Consider the following 20,539-nt stretch of genomic DNA (forward strand, 5'->3'; position numbering starts at 1 on the left):
GAAAGTTAGTCTTTCATGGAGAGCCCAGAAGAATGTCTTTCCTTCAAGCATGGCCTTCTACTTAGTTTGGATATCTGGAAGGAATAGAAAGCAGCTCTTACTACTAAAGTGTCAGCTGTTTGAAGAGCCATTTATTTATGTCTGCCCTGCACTGACATATCCCTTCTGATGAGTAGTTTCCTGTAAATGTCTCAGATTGCAGAGATACTAACTACTGATATCCATATCCTGAGTAATGTGAGTTCTTTAATATTCTCCTAAGAATATAGAGTTTTGCCACCTTCCACGAAAAGTGCCTTAAGAATGTAGTTTAATGTGTGCCTATATGTTGACATTCATAAGTACATAGGTTTCCACTCATTCTCTGAAACTCACAGCTGGCCACATTCTGCCTGAAGACTACATATGGCACTCTGAGATATGGAAATCCTCCGGCTTTGTAGCTCAGTGGCAAAGCACGGATTTTTTGGAACCAGGGGACACGAGTTCAATCCTCATCAGGATCTTCTGTTTATCTTTTAAATCTTAACTCTTTTCAAGTTATTTCACCTAGGAATCACACCTCGTTTTAAGCTTGCTTATTGTCAACGTTCCCTTTTCTACTTTTATCTTAGCAAGAAGACTTGAATAATACCAGAGAACTACGACTCATTCGTCTCCCCTTCCGATTGCCTGACAAACGCCTGACAAACGCTGTTCTCACCCTGCTAGGCAAAACCAGATAAAAACTCAATGTTTACCGTCCCTTGGAAAGGTTGAGCGAGTATCTGACCTCTCTTTCTGCTCAATCTGCTTCCACATAACGAGCGTTATAGGGCTCGAGCAGTGGCACCTTGGAGATTTTAATTTCTTTCCTCTCAAAACACTATAGCTCCCAGATACCTCGGCTCTCAGGAAAATGAGGTGAATCCTCAAAACCCCAGCCACCACTCACCATAAACTTCCTTTTCTCATGCTCTCTGTTCAAATGATACAACTTATCTTGTACTTAAAGTGAAAGTGAATGCAGGCAGACTTGTTTGATAGATTTGGTGACCTTGATTGGTTGGGGTGGATAAAGAAGTGAACCTGGTGTCTCAAGAAGTAGAATCAGGATGGGGATGAGGAAAAGAGAAATTGAGCATGGACCACAATCACAGGTTAGAGAAATACGTGTCATGAATGAAATCATTTTAAAAAGTTGACTTCCAGCAGGCATTATTTTTCAAAATTGCAGACAAATTAAAAATGAATTTAGTATTGGAGGAACAATCACAGCACACAAGAGGTACAATCTACTTTAGAGGAATAGCATATTTGGCTAAGGCCTTTGTGTGATGATGCTATCCTTTTGCCATTTATATGAGTTATATTTTATTCAATTTGGTTGATCAACATTTTTTGCAGCTCTTCAATTTATGGCTATTCATGCGACTATACTGTTTTTATTATTCTTGTTATTAAGCAAATTTCTTTTTGAATACACTGATGTGAATGCATAGTTCACAAGTCAGCACATCATAATGCAGTGAAACGAATCGTCCCGAAGGCGATGTGATCCTAGGGACCCGGAGGAGTTAGACAGGAAGATTCTGAATAGAAGTAAATAATCTTTAGCAAGCGCCATCTTTAATCTGAGTTTAATTTTTCCTTTCATTGAAATGATTTAAAAAAGATAATGCAGTTGCTCCAGGTGAGGCTCGAACTCACAACCTCGGCATGGCTCAGTGCAAGTACTGCTGTATAAGTACCGCGCGCTAACCGATTGCGCCACTGGAGCTCACACATACACCATGAGTCCAACTGCGCCACCTAGAGGTGACTTAGTAGACGACAGGATCGTCATCAACATACCGTATGCAAGATCAGCTCACATGCAAACATGTTACCCTGATTACTACAATTACAGTGGAACCGGAAAAGATTCTATAATTGTCCTGTAACATAAAATTCAGTCTTTTGAAAACCACATTCAATTATATCTCGTCAGTTCCGACAAAGTCTAGGGGAATCTAATTGTTATGTCTCATAAGCACAAAGGAGGAATTTAGCCAGAAAATGATATATTGGACCCAAGTTGGGGGAAGGTGGGTAGTTGGATATCTTACTTCAACTGTTTTCATTTTAGCTACAGACTAGTGTCAACAGAGTACCTCATGTGTACAAATGCTTTAAATCCTGTTACAGTGTGGATGAAGTGGGTGAGTGGTTAAGGTGGCGGACTGCCCATACAGTGTGCTCTGCATGTGTGGATACAAATCCCACCATCGTCAAAGTCCGATCATGTTGGTTTTTGAAGGTCAGCACTGCTCCCAATATAATCACGCTCTCTTTCGAGACACATCCAGAAATCGTTAGATGATCCCATCTGGCTAATCCATTGTAGCAAATACATTAAATAAAATAGAGGGTGTTGTGTTTATTAGAAAGTTAGTCTTTCATGGAGAGCCCAGAAGAATGTCTTTCCTTCAAGCATGGCCTTCTACTTAGTTTGGATATCTGGAAGGAATAGAAAGCAGCTCTTACTACTAAAGTGTCAGCTGTTTGAAGAGCCATTTATTTATGTCTGCCCTGCACTGACATATCCCTTCTGATGAGTAGTTTCCTGTAAATGTCTCAGATTGCAGAGATACTAACTACTGATATCCATATCCTGAGTAATGTGAGTTCTTTAATATTCTCCTAAGAATATAGAGTTTTGCCACCTTCCACGAAAAGTGCCTTAAGAATGTAGTTTAATGTGTGCCTATATGTTGACATTCATAAGTACATAGGTTTCCACTCATTCTCTGAAACTCACAGCTGGCCACATTCTGCCTGAAGACTACATATGGCACTCTGAGATATGGAAATCCTCCGGCTTTGTAGCTCAGTGGCAAAGCACGGATTTTTTGGAACCAGGGGACACGAGTTCAATCCTCATCAGGATCTTCTGTTTATCTTTTAAATCTTAACTCTTTTCAAGTTATTTCACCTAGGAATCACACCTCGTTTTAAGCTTGCTTATTGTCAACGTTCCCTTTTCTACTTTTATCTTAGCAAGAAGACTTGAATAATACCAGAGAACTACGACTCATTCGTCTCCCCTTCCGATTGCCTGACAAACGCCTGACAAACGCTGTTCTCACCCTGCTAGGCAAAACCAGATAAAAACTCAATGTTTACCGTCCCTTGGAAAGGTTGAGCGAGTATCTGACCTCTCTTTCTGCTCAATCTGCTTCCACATAACGAGCGTTATAGGGCTCGAGCAGTGGCACCTTGGAGATTTTAATTTCTTTCCTCTCAAAACACTATAGCTCCCAGATACCTCGGCTCTCAGGAAAATGAGGTGAATCCTCAAAACCCCAGCCACCACTCACCATAAACTTCCTTTTCTCATGCTCTCTGTTCAAATGATACAACTTATCTTGTACTTAAAGTGAAAGTGAATGCAGGCAGACTTGTTTGATAGATTTGGTGACCTTGATTGGTTGGGGTGGATAAAGAAGTGAACCTGGTGTCTCAAGAAGTAGAATCAGGATGGGGATGAGGAAAAGAGAAATTGAGCATGGACCACAATCACAGGTTAGAGAAATACGTGTCATGAATGAAATCATTTTAAAAAGTTGACTTCCAGCAGGCATTATTTTTCAAAATTGCAGACAAATTAAAAATGAATTTAGTATTGGAGGAACAATCACAGCACACAAGAGGTACAATCTACTTTAGAGGAATAGCATATTTGGCTAAGGCCTTTGTGTGATGATGCTATCCTTTTGCCATTTATATGAGTTATATTTTATTCAATTTGGTTGATCAACATTTTTTGCAGCTCTTCAATTTATGGCTATTCATGCGACTATACTGTTTTTATTATTCTTGTTATTAAGCAAATTTCTTTTTGAATACACTGATGTGAATGCATAGTTCACAAGTCAGCACATCATAATGCAGTGAAACGAATCGTCCCGAAGGCGATGTGATCCTAGGGACCCGGAGGAGTTAGACAGGAAGATTCTGAATAGAAGTAAATAATCTTTAGCAAGCGCCATCTTTAATCTGAGTTTAATTTTTCCTTTCATTGAAATGATTTAAAAAAGATAATGCAGTTGCTCCAGGTGAGGCTCCAACTCACAACCTCGGCATGGCTCAGTGCAAGTACTGCTGTATAAGTACCGCGCGCTAACCGATTGCGCCACTGGAGCTCACACATACACCATGAGTCCAACTGCGCCACCTAGAGGTGACTTAGTAGACGACAGGATCGTCATCAACATACCGTATGCAAGATCAGCTCACATGCAAACATGTTACCCTGATTACTACAATTACAGTGGAACCGGAAAAGATTCTATAATTGTCCTGTAACATAAAATTCAGTCTTTTGAAAACCACATTCAATTATATCTCGTCAGTTCCGACAAAGTCTAGGGGAATCTAATTGTTATGTCTCATAAGCACAAAGGAGGAATTTAGCCAGAAAATGATATATTGGACCCAAGTTGGGGGAAGGTGGGTAGTTGGATATCTTACTTCAACTGTTTTCATTTTAGCTACAGACTAGTGTCAACAGAGTACCTCATGTGTACAAATGCTTTAAATCCTGTTACAGTGTGGATGAAGTGGGTGAGTGGTTAAGGTGGCGGACTGCCCATACAGTGTGCTCTGCATGTGTGGATACAAATCCCACCATCGTCAAAGTCCGATCATGTTGGTTTTTGAAGGTCAGCACTGCTCCCAATATAATCACGCTCTCTTTCGAGACACATCCAGAAATCGTTAGATGATCCCATCTGGCTAATCCATTGTAGCAAATACATTAAATAAAATAGAGGGTGTTGTGTTTATTAGAAAGTTAGTCTTTCATGGAGAGCCCAGAAGAATGTCTTTCCTTCAAGCATGGCCTTCTACTTAGTTTGGATATCTGGAAGGAATAGAAAGCAGCTCTTACTACTAAAGTGTCAGCTGTTTGAAGAGCCATTTATTTATGTCTGCCCTGCACTGACATATCCCTTCTGATGAGTAGTTTCCTGTAAATGTCTCAGATTGCAGAGATACTAACTACTGATATCCATATCCTGAGTAATGTGAGTTCTTTAATATTCTCCTAAGAATATAGAGTTTTGCCACCTTCCACGAAAAGTGCCTTAAGAATGTAGTTTAATGTGTGCCTATATGTTGACATTCATAAGTACATAGGTTTCCACTCATTCTCTGAAACTCACAGCTGGCCACATTCTGCCTGAAGACTACATATGGCACTCTGAGATATCGAAATCCTCCGGCTTTGTAGCTCAGTGGCAAAGCACGGATTTTTTGGAACCAGGGGACACGAGTTCAATCCTCATCAGGATCTTCTGTTTATCTTTTAAATCTTAACTCTTTTCAAGTTATTTCACCTAGGAATCACACCTCGTTTTAAGCTTGCTTATTGTCAACGTTCCCTTTTCTACTTTTATCTTAGCAAGAAGACTTGAATAATACCAGAGAACTACGACTCATTCGTCTCCCCTTCCGATTGCCTGACAAACGCCTGACAAACGCTGTTCTCACCCTGCTAGGCAAAACCAGATAAAAACTCAATGTTTACCGTCCCTTGGAAAGGTTGAGCGAGTATCTGACCTCTCTTTCTGCTCAATCTGCTTCCACATAACGAGCGTTATAGGGCTCGAGCAGTGGCACCTTGGAGATTTTAATTTCTTTCCTCTCAAAACACTATAGCTCCCAGATACCTCGGCTCTCAGGAAAATGAGGTGAATCCTCAAAACCCCAGCCACCACTCACCATAAACTTCCTTTTCTCATGCTCTCTGTTCAAATGATACAACTTATCTTGTACTTAAAGTGAAAGTGAATGCAGGCAGACTTGTTTGATAGATTTGGTGACCTTGATTGGTTGGGGTGGATAAAGAAGTGAACCTGGTGTCTCAAGAAGTAGAATCAGGATGGGGATGAGGAAAAGAGAAATTGAGCATGGACCACAATCACAGGTTAGAGAAATACGTGTCATGAATGAAATCATTTTAAAAAGTTGACTTCCAGCAGGCATTATTTTTCAAAATTGCAGACAAATTAAAAATGAATTTAGTATTGGAGGAACAATCACAGCACACAAGAGGTACAATCTACTTTAGAGGAATAGCATATTTGGCTAAGGCCTTTGTGTGATGATGCTATCCTTTTGCCATTTATATGAGTTATATTTTATTCAATTTGGTTGATCAACATTTTTTGCAGCTCTTCAATTTATGGCTATTCATGCGACTATACTGTTTTTATTATTCTTGTTATTAAGCAAATTTCTTTTTGAATACACTGATGTGAATGCATAGTTCACAAGTCAGCACATCATAATGCAGTGAAACGAATCGTCCCGAAGGCGATGTGATCCTAGGGACCCGGAGGAGTTAGACAGGAAGATTCTGAATAGAAGTAAATAATCTTTAGCAAGCGCCATCTTTAATCTGAGTTTAATTTTTCCTTTCATTGAAATGATTTAAAAAAGATAATGCAGTTGCTCCAGGTGAGGCTCCAACTCACAACCTCGGCATGGCTCAGTGCAAGTACTGCTGTATAAGTACCGCGCGCTAACCGATTGCGCCACTGGAGCTCACACATACACCATGAGTCCAACTGCGCCACCTAGAGGTGACTTAGTAGACGACAGGATCGTCATCAACATACCGTATGCAAGATCAGCTCACATGCAAACATGTTACCCTGATTACTACAATTACAGTGGAACCGGAAAAGATTCTATAATTGTCCTGTAACATAAAATTCAGTCTTTTGAAAACCACATTCAATTATATCTCGTCAGTTCCGACAAAGTCTAGAGGAATCTAATTGTTATGTCTCATAAGCACAAAGGAGGAATTTAGCCAGAAAATGATATGTTGGACCCAAGTTGGGGGAAGGTGGGTAGTTGGATATCTTACTTCAACTGTTTTAATTTTAGCTACAGACTAGTGTCAACAGAGTACCTCATGTGTACAAATGCTTTAAATCCTGTTACAGGGTGGATGAAGTGGGTGAGTGGTTAAGGTGGCGGACTGCCCATACAGTGTGCTCTGCATGTGTGGATACAAATCCCACCATCGTCAAAGTCCGATCATGTTGGTTTTTGAAGGTCAGCACTGCTCCCAGTATAATCACGCTCTCTTTCGAGACACATCCAGAAATCGTTAGATGATCCCATCTGGCTAATCCATTGTAGCAAATACATTAAATAAAATAGAGGGTGTTGTGTTTATTAGAAAGTTAGTCTTTCATGGAGAGCCCAGAAGAATGTCTTTCCTTCAAGCATGGCCTTCTACTTAGTTTGGATATCTGGAAGGAATAGAAAGCAGCTCTTACTACTAAAGTGTCAGCTGTTTGAAGAGCCATTTATTTATGTCTGCCCTGCACTGACATATCCCTTCTGATGAGTAGTTTCCTGTAAATGTCTCAGATTGCAGAGATACTAACTACTGATATCCATATCCTGAGTAATGTGAGTTCTTTAATATTCTCCTAAGAATATAGAGTTTTGCCACCTTCCACGAAAAGTGCCTTAAGAATGTAGTTTAATGTGTGCCTATATGTTGACATTCATAAGTACATAGGTTTCCACTCATACTCTGAAACTCACAGCTGGCCACATTCTGCCTTAAGACTACATATGGCACTCTGAGAAATGGAAATCCTCCGGCTTTGTAGCTCAGTGGCAAAGCACGGATTTTTTGGAACCAGGGGACACGAGTTCAATCCTCATCAGGATCTTCTGTTTATCTTTTAAATCTTAACTCTTTTCAAGTTATTTCACCTAGGAATCACACCTCGTTTTAAGCTTGCTTATTGTCAACGTTCCCTTTTCTGCTTTTATCTTAGCAAGAAGACTTGAATAATACCAGAGAACTACGACTCATTCGTCTCCCCTTCCGATTGCCTGACAAACGCCTGACAAACGCTGTTCTCACCCTGCTAGGCAAAACCAGATAATAACTCAATGTTTACCGTCCCTTGGAAAGGTTGAGCGAGTATCTGACCTCTCTTTCTGCTCAATCTGCTTCCACATAACGAGCGTTATAGGGCTCGAGCAGTGGCACCTTGGAGATTTTAATTTCTTTCCTCTCAAAACACTATAGCTCCCAGATACCTCGGCTCTCAGGAAAATGAGGTGAATCCTCAAAACCCCAGCCACCACTCACCATAAACTTCCTTTTCTCATGCTCTCTGTTCAAATGATACAACTTATCTTGTACTTAAAGTGAAAGTGAATGCAGGCAGACTTGTTTGATAGATTTGGTGACCTTGATTGGTTGGGGTGAATAAAGAAGTGAACCTGGTGTCTCAAGAAGTAGAATCAGGATGGGGATGAGGAAAAGAGAAATTGAGCATGGACCACAATCACAGGTTAGAGAAATACGTGTCATGAATGAAATCATTTTAAAAAGTTGACTTCTAGCAGGCATTATTTTTCAAAATTGCAGACAAATTAAAAATGAATTTTGTATTGGAGGAACAATCACAGCACACAAGAGGTACAATCTACTTTAGAGGAATAGCATATTTGGCTAAGGCCTTTGTGTGATGATGCTATCCTTTTGCCATTTATATGAGTTATATTTTATTCAATTTGGTTGATCAACATTTTTTGCAGCTCTTCAATTTATGGCTATTCATGCGACTATACTGTTTTTATTATTCTTGTTATTTAGCAAATTTCTTTTTGAATACACTGATGTGAATGCATAGTTCACAAGTCAGCACATCATAATGCAGTGAAACGAATCGTCCCGAAGGCGATGTGATCCTAGGGACCCGGAGGAGTTAGACAGGAAGATTCTGAATAGAAGTAAATAATCTTTAGCAAGCGCCATCTTTAATCTGAGTTTAATTTTTCCTTTCATTGAAATGATTTAAAAAAGATAATGCAGTTGCTCCAGGTGAGGCTCGAACTCACAACCTCGGCATGGCTCAGTGCAAGTACTGCTGTATAAGTACCGCGCGCTAACCGATTGCGCCACTGGAGCTCACACATACACCATGAGTCCAACTGCGCCACCTAGAGGTGACTTAGTAGACGACAGGATCGTCATCAACATACCGTATGCAAGATCAGCTCACATGCAAACATGTTACCCTGATTACTACAATTAAAGTGGAACCGGAAAAGATTCTATAATTGTCCTGTAACATAAAATTCAGTCTTTTGAAAACCACATTCAATTATATCTCGTCAGTTCCGACAAAGTCTAGGGGAATCTAATTGTTATGTCTCATAAGCACAAAGGAGGAATTTAGCCAGAAAATTATATGTTGGACCCAAGTTGGGGGAAGGTGGGTAGTTGGATATCTTACTTCAACTGTTTTCATTTTAGCTACAGACTAGTGTCAACAGAGTACCTCGTGTGTACAAATGCTTTAAATCATGTTACAAGGTGGATGAAGTGGGTGAGTGGTTAAGGTGGCGGACTGCCCATACAGTGTGCTCTGCATGTGTGGATACAAATCCCACCATCGTCAAAGTCCGATCATGTTGGTTTTTGAAGGTCAGCACTGCTCCCAGTATAATTACGCTCTCTTTCGAGACACATCCAGAAATCGTTAGATGATCCCATCTGGCTAATCCATTGTAGCAAATACATTAAATAAAATAGAGGGTGTTGTGTTTATTAGAAAGTTAGTCTTTCATGGAGAGCCCAGAAGAATGTCTTTCCTTCAAGCATGGCCTTCTACTTAGTTTGGATATCTGGAAGGAATAGAAAGCAGCTCTTACTACTAAAGTGTCAGCTGTTTGAAGAGCCATTTATTTATGTCTGCCCTGCACTGACATATCCCTTCTGATGAGCAGTTTCCTGTAAATGTCTCAGATTGCAGAGATACTAACTACTGATATCCATATCCTGAGTAATGTGAGTACTTTAATATTCTCCTAAGAATATAGAGTTTTGCCACCTTCCAAGAAAAGTGCCTTAAGAATGTAGTTTAATTTGTGCCTATATGTTGACATTCATAAGTACATAGGCTTCCACTCATACTCTGAAAGTCACAGCTGGCCACATTCTGCCTTAAGACTACATATGGCACTCTGAGATCGGAAACCGTCTGGCTTTGTAGCTCAGTGGCAAAGCACTAATTTTTTGGAACCAGGGGACACGAGTTCAATCCTCATCAGGGTCTTCTGTTTATCTTTTAAATCTTAACTCTTTTCAACTTATTTCACCTAGGAATCACACCTCGTTTTAAGCTTGCTTATTGTCAACGTTCCCTTTTCTACTTTTATCTTAGCAAGAAGACTTGAATAATACCAGAGAACTACGACTCATTCGTCTCCCCTTCCGATTGCCTGACAAACGCCTGACAAACGCTGTTCTCACCCTGCTAGGCAAAACCAGATAATAACTCAATGTTTACCGTCCCTTGGAAAGGTTGAGCGAGTATCTGACCTCTCTTTCTGCTCAATCTGCTTCCACATAACGAGCGTTATAGGGCTCGAGCAGTGGCACCTTGGAGATTTTAATTTATTTCCTCTCAAAACACTATAGCTCCCAGATACCTCGGCTCTCAGGAAAATGAGGTGAATCCTCAAAACCCCAGCCACCACTCACCATAAACATCCTTTTCTCATGCTCTCTGTTCAAATGATACAACTTATCTTGTACTTAAAGTGAAAGTGAATGCAGGCAGACTTGTTTGATATATTTGGTGACCTTGATTGGTTGGGGTGGATAAAGAAGTGAACCTGGTGTCTCAAGAAGTAGAATCAGGATGGGGATGAGGAAAAGAGAAATTGAGCATGGACCACAATCACAGGTTAGAGAAATACGTGTCATGAATGAAATCATTTTTAAAAGTTGACTTCTAGCAGGCATTATTTTTCAAAATTGCAGACAAATTAAAAATGAATTTTGTATTGGAGGAACAATCACAGCACACAAGAGGTACAATCTACTTTAGAGGAATAGCATATTTGGCTAAGGCCTTTGTGTGATGATGCTATCCTTTTGCCATTTATATGAGTTATATTTTATTCAATTTGGTTGATCAACATTTTTTGCAGCTCTTCAATTTATGGCTATTCATACGACTGTACTGTTTTTATTATTCTTGTTATTTAGCAAATTTATTTTTGAATACACTGATGTGAATGCATAGTTCACAAGTCAGCACATCATAATGCAGTGAAACGAATCGTCCCGAAGGTGATGTGATCCTAGGGACCCGGAGGAGTTAGACAGGAAGATTCTGAATAGAAGTAAATAATCTTTAGCAAGCGCCATCTTTAATCTGAGTTTAATTTTTCCTTTCATTGAAATGATTTAAAAAAGTTAAAGCAGTTGCTCCAGGTGAGGCTCGAAATCACACCCTCGGCATGGCTCAGTGCAAGTACTGCTGTATAAGTACCGTGCGCTAACCGATTGCGCCACTGGAGCTCACACATACACCATGAGTCCAACTGCGCCACCTAGAGGTGACTTAGTAGACGACAGGATCGTCATCAACATACCGTATGCAAGATCAGCTCACATGCAAACATGTTACCCTGATTACTACAATTACAGTGGAACCGGAAAAGATTCTATAATTGTCCTGTAACATAAAATTCAGTCTTTTGAAAACCACATTCAATTATATCTCGTCAGTTCCGACAAAGTCTAGGGGAATCTAATTGTTATGTCTCATAAGCACAAAGGAGGAATTTAGCCAGAAAATGATATGTTGGACCCAAGTTGGGGGAAGGTGGGTAGTTGGATATCTTACTTCAACTGTTTTCATTTTAGCTACAGACTAGTGTCAACAGAGTACCTCATGTGTACAAATGCTTTAAATCCTGTTACAGGGTGGATGAAGTGGGTGAGTGGTTAAGGTGGCGGACTGCCCATACAGTGTGCTCTGCATGTGTGGATACAAATCCCACCATCGTCAAAGTCCGATCATGTTGGTTTTTGAAGGACAGCACTGCTCCCAGTATAATCACGCTCTCTTTCGAGACACATCCAGAAATCGTTAGATGATCCCATCTGGCTAATCCATTGTAGCAAATACATTAAATAAAATAGAGGGTGTTGTGTTTATTAGAAAGTTAGTCTTTCATGGAGAGCCCAGAAGAATGTCTTTCCTTCAAGCATGGCCTTCTACTTAGTTTGGATATCTGGAAGGAATAGAAAGCAGCTCTTACTACTAAAGTGTCAGCTGTTTGAAGAGCCATTTATTTATGTCTGCCCTGCACTGACATATCCCTTCTGATGAGTAGTTTCCTGTAAATGTCTCAGATTGCAGAGATACTAACTACTGATATCCATATCCTGAGTAATGTGAGTTCTTTAATATTCTCCTAAGAATATAGAGTTTTGCCACCTTCCACGAAAAGTGCCTTAAGAATGTAGTTTAATGTGTGCCTATATGTTGACATTCATAAGTACATAGGTTTCCACTCATACTCTGAAACTCACAGCTGGCCACATTCTGCCTTAAGACTACATATGGCACTCTGAGATATGGAAATCCTCCGGCTTTGTAGCTCAGTGGCAAAGCACGGATTTTTTGGAACCAGGGGACACGAGTTCAATCCTCATCAGGATCTTCTGTTTATCTTTTAAATCTTAACTCTTTTCAAGTTATTTCACCTAGGAATCACACCTCGTTTTAAGCTTGCTTATTGTCAACGTTCCCTTTTCTGCTTTTATCTTAGCAAGAAGACTTGAATAATACCAGAGAACTACGACTCATTCGTCTCCCCTTCCGATTGCCTGACAAACGCCTGACAAACGCTGTTCTCACCCTGCTAGGCAAAACCAGATAATAACTCAATGTTTACCGTCCCTTGGAAAGGTTGAGCGAGTATCTGACCTCTCTTTCTGCTCAATCTGCTTCCACATAACGAGCGTTATAGGGCTCGAGCAGTGGCACCTTGGAGATTTTAATTTATTTCCTCTCAAAACACTATAGCTCCCAGATACCTCGGCTCTCAGGAAAATGAGGTGAATCCTCAAAACCCCAGCCACCACTCACCATAAACTTCCTTTTCTCATGCTCTCTGTTCAAATGATACAACTTATCTTGTACTTAAAGTGAAAGTGAATGCAGGCAGACTTGTTTGATAGATTTGGTGACCTTGATTGGTTGGGGTGAATAAAGAAGTGAACCTGGTGTCTCAAGAAGTAGAATCAGGATGGGGATGAGGAAAAGAGAAATTGAGCATGGACCACAATCACAGGTTAGAGAAATACGTGTCATGAATGAAATCATTTTAAAAAGTTGACTTCTAGCAGGCATTATTTTTCAAAATTGCAGACAAATTAAAAATGAATTTTGTATTGGAGGAACAATCACAGCACACAAGAGGTACAATCTACTTTAGAGGAATAGCATATTTGGCTAAGGCCTTTGTGTGATGATGCTATCCTTTTGCCATTTATATGAGTTATATTTTATTCAATTTGGTTGATCAACATTTTTTGCAGCTCTTCAATTTATGGCTATTCATGCGACTATACTGTTTTTATTATTCTTGTTATTTAGCAAATTTCTTTTTGAATACACTGATGTGAATGCATAGTTCACAAGTCAGCACATCATAATGCAGTGAAACGAATCGTCCCGAAGGCGATGTGATCCTAGGGACCCGGAGGAGTTAGACAGGAAGATTCTGAATAGAAGTAAATAATCTTTAGCAAGCGCCATCTTTAATCTGAGTTTAATTTTTCCTTTCATTGAAATGATTTAAAAAAGATAATGCAGTTGCTCCAGGTGAGGCTCGAACTCACAACCTCGGCATGGCTCAGTGCAAGTACTGCTGTATAAGTACCGCGCGCTAACCGATTGCGCCACTGGAGCTCACACATACACCATGAGTCCAACTGCGCCACCTAGAGGTGACTTAGTAGACGACAGGATCGTCATCAACATACCGTATGCAAGATCAGCTCACATGCAAACATGTTACCCTGATTACTACAATTACAGTGGAACCGGAAAAGATTCTATAATTGTCCTGTAACATAAAATTCAGTCTTTTGAAAACCACATTCAATTATATCTCGTCAGTTCCGACAAAGTCTAGGGGAATCTAATTGTTATGTCTCATAAGCACAAAGGAGGAATTTAGCCAGAAAATGATATGTTGGACCCAAGTTGGGGGAAGGTGGGTAGTTGGATATCTTACTTCAACTGTTTTCATTTTAGCTACAGACTAGTGTCAACAGAGTACCTCGTGTGTACAAATGCTTTAAATCCTGTTACAGGGTGGATGAAGTGGGTGAGTGGTTAAGGTGGCGGACTGCCCATACAGTGTGCTCTGCATGTGTGGATACAAATCCCACCATCGTCAAAGTCCGATCATGTTGGTTTTTGAAGGTCAGCACTGCTCCCAGTATAATTACGCTCTCTTTCGAGACACATCCAGAAATCGTTAGATGATCCCATCTGGCTAATCCATTGTAGCAAATACATTAAATAAAATAGAGGGTGTTGTGTTTATTAGAAAGTTAGTCTTTCATGGAGAGCCCAGAAGAATGTCTTTCCTTCAAGCATGGCCTTCTACTTAGTTTGGATATCTGGAAGGAATAGAAAGCAGCTCTTACTACTAAAGTGTCAGCTGTTTGAAGAGCCATTTATTTATGTCTGCCCTGCACTGACATATCCCTTCTGATGATTAGTTTCCTGTAAATGTCTCAGATTGCAGAGATACTAACTACTGATATCCATATCCTGAGTAATGTGAGTTCTTTAATATTCTCCTAAGAATATAGAGTTTTGCCACCTTCCACGAAAAGTGCCTTAAGAATGTAGTTTAATGTGTGCCTATATGTTGACGTTCATAAGTACATAGGTTTCCACTCATACTCTGAAACTCACAGCTGGCCGCATTCTGCCTTAAGACTACATATGGCACTCTGAGATATGGAAATCCTCCGGCTTTGTAGCTCAGTGGCAAAGCACGGATTTTTTGGAACCAGGGGACACGAGTTCAATCCTCATCAGGATCTTCTGTTTATCTTTTAAATCTTAACTCTTTTCAAGTTATTTCACCTAGGAATCACACCTCGTTTTAAGCTTGCTTATTGTCAACGTTCCCTTTTCTGCTTTTATCTTAGCAAGAAGACTTGAATAATACCAGAGAACTACGACTCATTCGTCTCCCCTTCCGATTGCCTGACAAACGCCTGACAAACGCTGTTCTCACCCTGCTAGGCAAAACCAGATAATAACTCAATGTTTACCGTCCCTTGGAAAGGTTGAGCGAGTATCTGACCTCTCTTTCTGCTCAATCTGCTTCCACATAACGAGCGTTATAGGGCTCGAGCAGTGGCACCTTGGAGATTTTAATTTCTTTCCTCTCAAAACACTATAGCTCCCAGATACCTCGGCTCTCAGGAAAATGAGGTGAATCCTCAAAACCCCAGCCACCACTCACCATAAACTTCCTTTTCTCATGCTCTCTGTTCAAATGATACAACTTATCTTGTACTTAAAGTGAAAGTGAATGCAGGCAGACTTGTTTGATAGATTTGGTGACCTTGATTGGTTGGGGTGGATAAAGAAGTGAACCTGGTGTCTCAAGAAGTAGAATCAGGATGGGGATGAGGAAAAGAGAAATTGAGCATGGACCACAATCACAGGTTAGAGAAATACGTGTCATGAATGAAATCATTTTAAAAAGTTGACTTCTAGCAGGCATTATTTTTCAAAATTGCAGACAAATTAAAAATGAATTTTGTATTGGAGGAACAATCACAGCACACAAGAGGTACAATCTACTTTAGAGGAATAGCATATTTGGCTAAGGCCTTTGTGTGATGATGCTATCCTTTTGCCATTTATATGAGTTATATTTTATTCAATTTGGTTGATCAACATTTTTTGCAGCTCTTCAATTTATGGCTATTCATGCGACTATACTGTTTTTATTATTCTTGTTATTTAGCAAATTTCTTTTTGAATACACTGATGTGAATGCATAGTTCACAAGTCAGCACATCATAATGCAGTGAAACGAATCGTCCCGAAGGCGATGTGATCCTAGGGACCCGGAGGAGTTAGACAGGAAGATTCTGAATAGAAGTAAATAATCTTTAGCAAGCGCCATCTTTAATCTGAGTTTAATTTTTCCTTTCATTGAAATGATTTAAAAAAGATAATGCAGTTGCTCCAGGTGAGGCTCGAACTCACAACCTCGGCATGGCTCAGTGCAAGTACTGCTGTATAAGTACCGCGCGCTAACCGATTGCGCCACTGGAGCTCACACATACACCATGAGTCCAACTGCGCCACCTAGAGGTGACTTAGTAGACGACAGGATCGTCATCAACATACCGTATGCAAGATCAGCTCACATGCAAACATGTTACCCTGATTACTACAATTACAGTGGAACCGGAAAAGATTCTATAATTGTCCTGTAACATAAAATTCAGTCTTTTGAAAACCACATTCAATTATATCTCGTCAGTTCCGACAAAGTCTAGGGGAATCTAATTGTTATGTCTCATAAGCACAAAGGAGGAATTTAGCCAGAAAATGATATGTTGGACCCAAGTTGGGGGAAGGTGGGTAGTTGGATATCTTACTTCAACTGTTTTCATTTTAGCTACAGACTAGTGTCAACAGAGTACCTCGTGTGTACAAATGCTTTAAATCCTGTTACAGGGTGGATGAAGTGGGTGAGTGGTTAAGGTGGCGGACTGCCCATACAGTGTGCTCTGCATGTGTGGATACAAATCCCACCATCGTCAAAGTCCGATCATGTTGGTTTTTGAAGGTCAGCACTGCTCCCAGTATAATTACGCTCTCTTTCGAGACACATCCAGAAATCGTTAGATGATCCCATCTGGCTAATCCATTGTAGCAAATACATTAAATAAAATAGAGGGTGTTGTGTTTATTAGAAAGTTAGTCTTTCATGGAGAGCCCAGAAGAATGTCTTTCCTTCAAGCATGGCCTTCTACTTAGTTTGGATATCTGGAAGGAATAGAAAGCAGCTCTTACTACTAAAGTGTCAGCTGTTTGAAGAGCCATTTATTTATGTCTGCCCTGCACTGACATATCCCTTCTGATGATTAGTTTCCTGTAAATGTCTCAGATTGCAGAGATACTAACTACTGATATCCATATCCTGAGTAATGTGAGTTCTTTAATATTCTCCTAAGAATATAGAGTTTTGCCACCTTCCACGAAAAGTGCCTTAAGAATGTAGTTTAATGTGTGCCTATATGTTGACGTTCATAAGTACATAGGTTTCCACTCATACTCTGAAACTCACAGCTGGCCGCATTCTGCCTTAAGACTACATATGGCACTCTGAGATATGGAAATCCTCCGGCTTTGTAGCTCAGTGGCAAAGCACGGATTTTTTGGAACCAGGGGACACGAGTTCAATCCTCATCAGGATCTTCTGTTTATCTTTTAAATCTTAACTCTTTTCAAGTTATTTCACCTAGGAATCACACCTCGTTTTAAGCTTGCTTATTGTCAACGTTCCCTTTTCTGCTTTTATCTTAGCAAGAAGACTTGAATAATACCAGAGAACTACGACTCATTCGTCTCCCCTTCCGATTGCCTGACAAACGCCTGACAAACGCTGTTCTCACCCTGCTAGGCAAAACCAGATAATAACTCAATGTTTACCGTCCCTTGGAAAGGTTGAGCGAGTATCTGACCTCTCTTTCTGCTCAATCTGCTTCCACATAACGAGCGTTATAGGGCTCGAGCAGTGGCACCTTGGAGATTTTAATTTCTTTCCTCTCAAAACACTATAGCTCCCAGATACCTCGGCTCTCAGGAAAATGAGGTGAATCCTCAAAACCCCAGCCACCACTCACCATAAACTTCCTTTTCTCATGCTCTCTGTTCAAATGATACAACTTATCTTGTACTTAAAGTGAAAGTGAATGCAGGCAGACTTGTTTGATAGATTTGGTGACCTTGATTGGTTGGGGTGGATAAAGAAGTGAACCTGGTGTCTCAAGAAGTAGAATCAGGATGGGGATGAGGAAAAGAGAAATTGAGCATGGACCACAATCACAGGTTAGAGAAATACGTGTCATGAATGAAATCATTTTAAAAAGTTGACTTCTAGCAGGCATTATTTTTCAAAATTGCAGACAAATTAAAAATGAATTTTGTATTGGAGGAACAATCACAGCACACAAGAGGTACAATCTACTTTAGAGGAATAGCATATTTGGCTAAGGCCTTTGTGTGATGATGCTATCCTTTTGCCATTTATATGAGTTATATTTTATTCAATTTGGTTGATCAACATTTTTTGCAGCTCTTCAATTTATGGCTATTCATGCGACTATACTGTTTTTATTATTCTTGTTATTTAGCAAATTTCTTTTTGAATACACTGATGTGAATGCATAGTTCACAAGTCAGCACATCATAATGCAGTGAAACGAATCGTCCCGAAGGCGATGTGATCCTAGGGACCCGGAGGAGTTAGACAGGAAGATTCTGAATAGAAGTAAATAATCTTTAGCAAGCGCCATCTTTAATCTGAGTTTAATTTTTCCTTTCATTGAAATGATTTAAAAAAGATAATGCAGTTGCTCCAGGTGAGGCTCGAACTCACAACCTCGGCATGGCTCAGTGCAAGTACTGCTGTATAAGTACCGCGCGCTAACCGATTGCGCCACTGGAGCTCACACATACACCATGAGTCCAACTGCGCCACCTAGAGGTGACTTAGTAGACGACAGGATCGTCATCAACATACCGTATGCAAGATCAGCTCACATGCAAACATGTTACCCTGATTACTACAATTACAGTGGAACCGGAAAAGATTCTATAATTGTCCTGTAACATAAAATTCAGTCTTTTGAAAACCACATTCAATTATATCTCGTCAGTTCCGACAAAGTCTAGGGGAATCTAATTGTTATGTCTCATAAGCACAAAGGAGGAATTTAGCCAGAAAATGATATGTTGGACCCAAGTTGGGGGAAGGTGGGTAGTTGGATATCTTACTTCAACTGTTTTCATTTTAGCTACAGACTAGTGTCAACAGAGTACCTCGTGTGTACAAATGCTTTAAATCCTGTTACAGGGTGGATGAAGTGGGTGAGTGGTTAAGGTGGCGGACTGCCCATACAGTGTGCTCTGCATGTGTGGATACAAATCCCACCATCGTCAAAGTCCGATCATGTTGGTTTTTGAAGGTCAGCACTGCTCCCAGTATAATTACGCTCCCTTTCGAGACACATCCAGAAATCGTTAGATGATTCCATCTGGCTAATCCATTGTAGCAAATACATTAAATAAAATAGAGGGTGTTGTGTTTATTAGAAAGTTAGTCTTTCATGGAGAGCCCAGAAGAATGTCTTTCCTTCAAGCATGGCCTTCTACTTAGTTTGGATATCTGGAAGGAATAGAAAGCAGCTCTTACTACTAAAGTGTCAGCTGTTTGAAGAGCCATTTATTTATGTCTGCCCTGCACTGACATATCCCTTCTGATGAGTAGTTTCCTGTAAATGTCTCAGATTGCAGAGATACTAACTACTGATATCCATATCCTGAGTAATGTGAGTTCTTTAATATTCTCCTAAGAATATAGAGTTTTGCCACCTTCCACGAAAAGTGCCTTAAGAATGTAGTTTAATGTGTGCCTATATGTTGACATTCATAAGTACATAGGCTTCCACTCATACTCTGAAACTCACAGCTGGCCACATTCTGCCTTAAGACTACATATGGCACTCTGAGATATGGAAATCCTCCGGCTTTGTAGCTCAGTGGCAAAGCACTGATTTTTTGGAACCAGGGGACACGAGTTCAATCCTCATCAGGATCTTCTGTTTATCTTTTAAATCTTAACTCTTTTCAAGTTATTTCACCTAGGAATCACACCTCGTTTTAAGCTTGCTTATTGTCAACGTTCCCTTTTCTGCTTTTATCTTAGCAAGAAGACTTGAATAATACCAGAGAACTACGACTCATTCGTCTCCCCTTCCGATTGCCTGACAAACGCCTGACAAACGCTGTTCTCACCCTGCTAGGCAAAACCAGATAATAACTCAATGTTTACCGTCCCTTGGAAAGGTTGAGCGAGTATCTGACCTCTCTTTCTGCTCAATCTGCTTCCACATAACGAGCGTTATAGGGCTCGAGCAGTGGCACCTTGGAGATTTTAATTTCTTTCCTCTCAAAACACTATAGCTCCCAGATACCTCGGCTCTCAGGAAAATGAGGTGAATCCTCAAAACCCCAGCCACCACTCACCATAAACATCCTTTTCTCATGCTCTCTGTTCAAATGATACAACTTATCTTGTACTTAAAGTGAAAGTGAATGCAGGCAGACTTGTTTGATAGATTTGGTGACCTTGATTGGTTGGGGTGGATAAAGAAGTGAACCTGGTGTCTCAAGAAGTAGAATCAGGATGGGGATGAGGAAAAGAGAAATTGAGCATGGACCACAATCACAGGTTAGAGAAATACGTGTCATGAATGAAATCATTTTAAAAAGTTGACTTCTAGCAGGCATTATTTTTCAAAATTGCAGACAAATTAAAAATGAATTTTGTATTGGAGGAACAATCACAGCACACAAGAGGTACAATCTACTTTAGAGGAATAGCATATTTGGCTAAGGCC

At 40.2% G+C, this 20,539-nt stretch overlaps 8 non-coding genes across 8 annotated transcripts; all 8 read right to left on the minus strand.

Annotated features, from left to right (window-relative positions):
• Positions 1–1,664: 1,664 nt before the first annotated feature.
• On the minus strand, positions 1,665–1,759 carry TRNAI-UAU (transfer RNA isoleucine (anticodon UAU)). Its single transcript has 2 exons — positions 1,722–1,759; positions 1,665–1,700 (listed from the first exon to the last, which is right to left on the minus strand). It is a non-coding gene; the product is annotated as a tRNA-Ile (tRNA).
• A 2,309-nt stretch (positions 1,760–4,068) lies between these two features.
• TRNAI-UAU (transfer RNA isoleucine (anticodon UAU)) lies at positions 4,069–4,163 on the minus strand. Its single transcript has 2 exons — positions 4,126–4,163; positions 4,069–4,104 (listed from the first exon to the last, which is right to left on the minus strand). It is a non-coding gene; the product is annotated as a tRNA-Ile (tRNA).
• Positions 4,164–6,472: 2,309 nt separating this feature from the next.
• TRNAI-UAU (transfer RNA isoleucine (anticodon UAU)) lies at positions 6,473–6,567 on the minus strand. The gene is made up of 2 exons: positions 6,530–6,567; positions 6,473–6,508 (listed from the first exon to the last, which is right to left on the minus strand). It is a non-coding gene; the product is annotated as a tRNA-Ile (tRNA).
• A 2,309-nt stretch (positions 6,568–8,876) lies between these two features.
• On the minus strand, positions 8,877–8,971 carry TRNAI-UAU (transfer RNA isoleucine (anticodon UAU)). Its single transcript has 2 exons — positions 8,934–8,971; positions 8,877–8,912 (listed from the first exon to the last, which is right to left on the minus strand). It is a non-coding gene; the product is annotated as a tRNA-Ile (tRNA).
• A 2,308-nt stretch (positions 8,972–11,279) lies between these two features.
• Positions 11,280–11,374, minus strand: TRNAI-UAU (transfer RNA isoleucine (anticodon UAU)). The gene is made up of 2 exons: positions 11,337–11,374; positions 11,280–11,315 (listed from the first exon to the last, which is right to left on the minus strand). It is a non-coding gene; the product is annotated as a tRNA-Ile (tRNA).
• Positions 11,375–13,683: 2,309 nt separating this feature from the next.
• TRNAI-UAU (transfer RNA isoleucine (anticodon UAU)) lies at positions 13,684–13,778 on the minus strand. Its single transcript has 2 exons — positions 13,741–13,778; positions 13,684–13,719 (listed from the first exon to the last, which is right to left on the minus strand). It is a non-coding gene; the product is annotated as a tRNA-Ile (tRNA).
• A 2,309-nt stretch (positions 13,779–16,087) lies between these two features.
• On the minus strand, positions 16,088–16,182 carry TRNAI-UAU (transfer RNA isoleucine (anticodon UAU)). Its single transcript has 2 exons — positions 16,145–16,182; positions 16,088–16,123 (listed from the first exon to the last, which is right to left on the minus strand). It is a non-coding gene; the product is annotated as a tRNA-Ile (tRNA).
• A 2,309-nt stretch (positions 16,183–18,491) lies between these two features.
• Positions 18,492–18,586, minus strand: TRNAI-UAU (transfer RNA isoleucine (anticodon UAU)). Its single transcript has 2 exons — positions 18,549–18,586; positions 18,492–18,527 (listed from the first exon to the last, which is right to left on the minus strand). It is a non-coding gene; the product is annotated as a tRNA-Ile (tRNA).
• Positions 18,587–20,539: the final 1,953 nt, after the last annotated feature.

This window comes from Pleurodeles waltl, chromosome 6 (assembly GCF_031143425.1).
Source record: "Pleurodeles waltl isolate 20211129_DDA chromosome 6, aPleWal1.hap1.20221129, whole genome shotgun sequence".
NCBI classification, from domain to species: Eukaryota; Metazoa; Chordata; class Amphibia; order Caudata; family Salamandridae; genus Pleurodeles; species Pleurodeles waltl.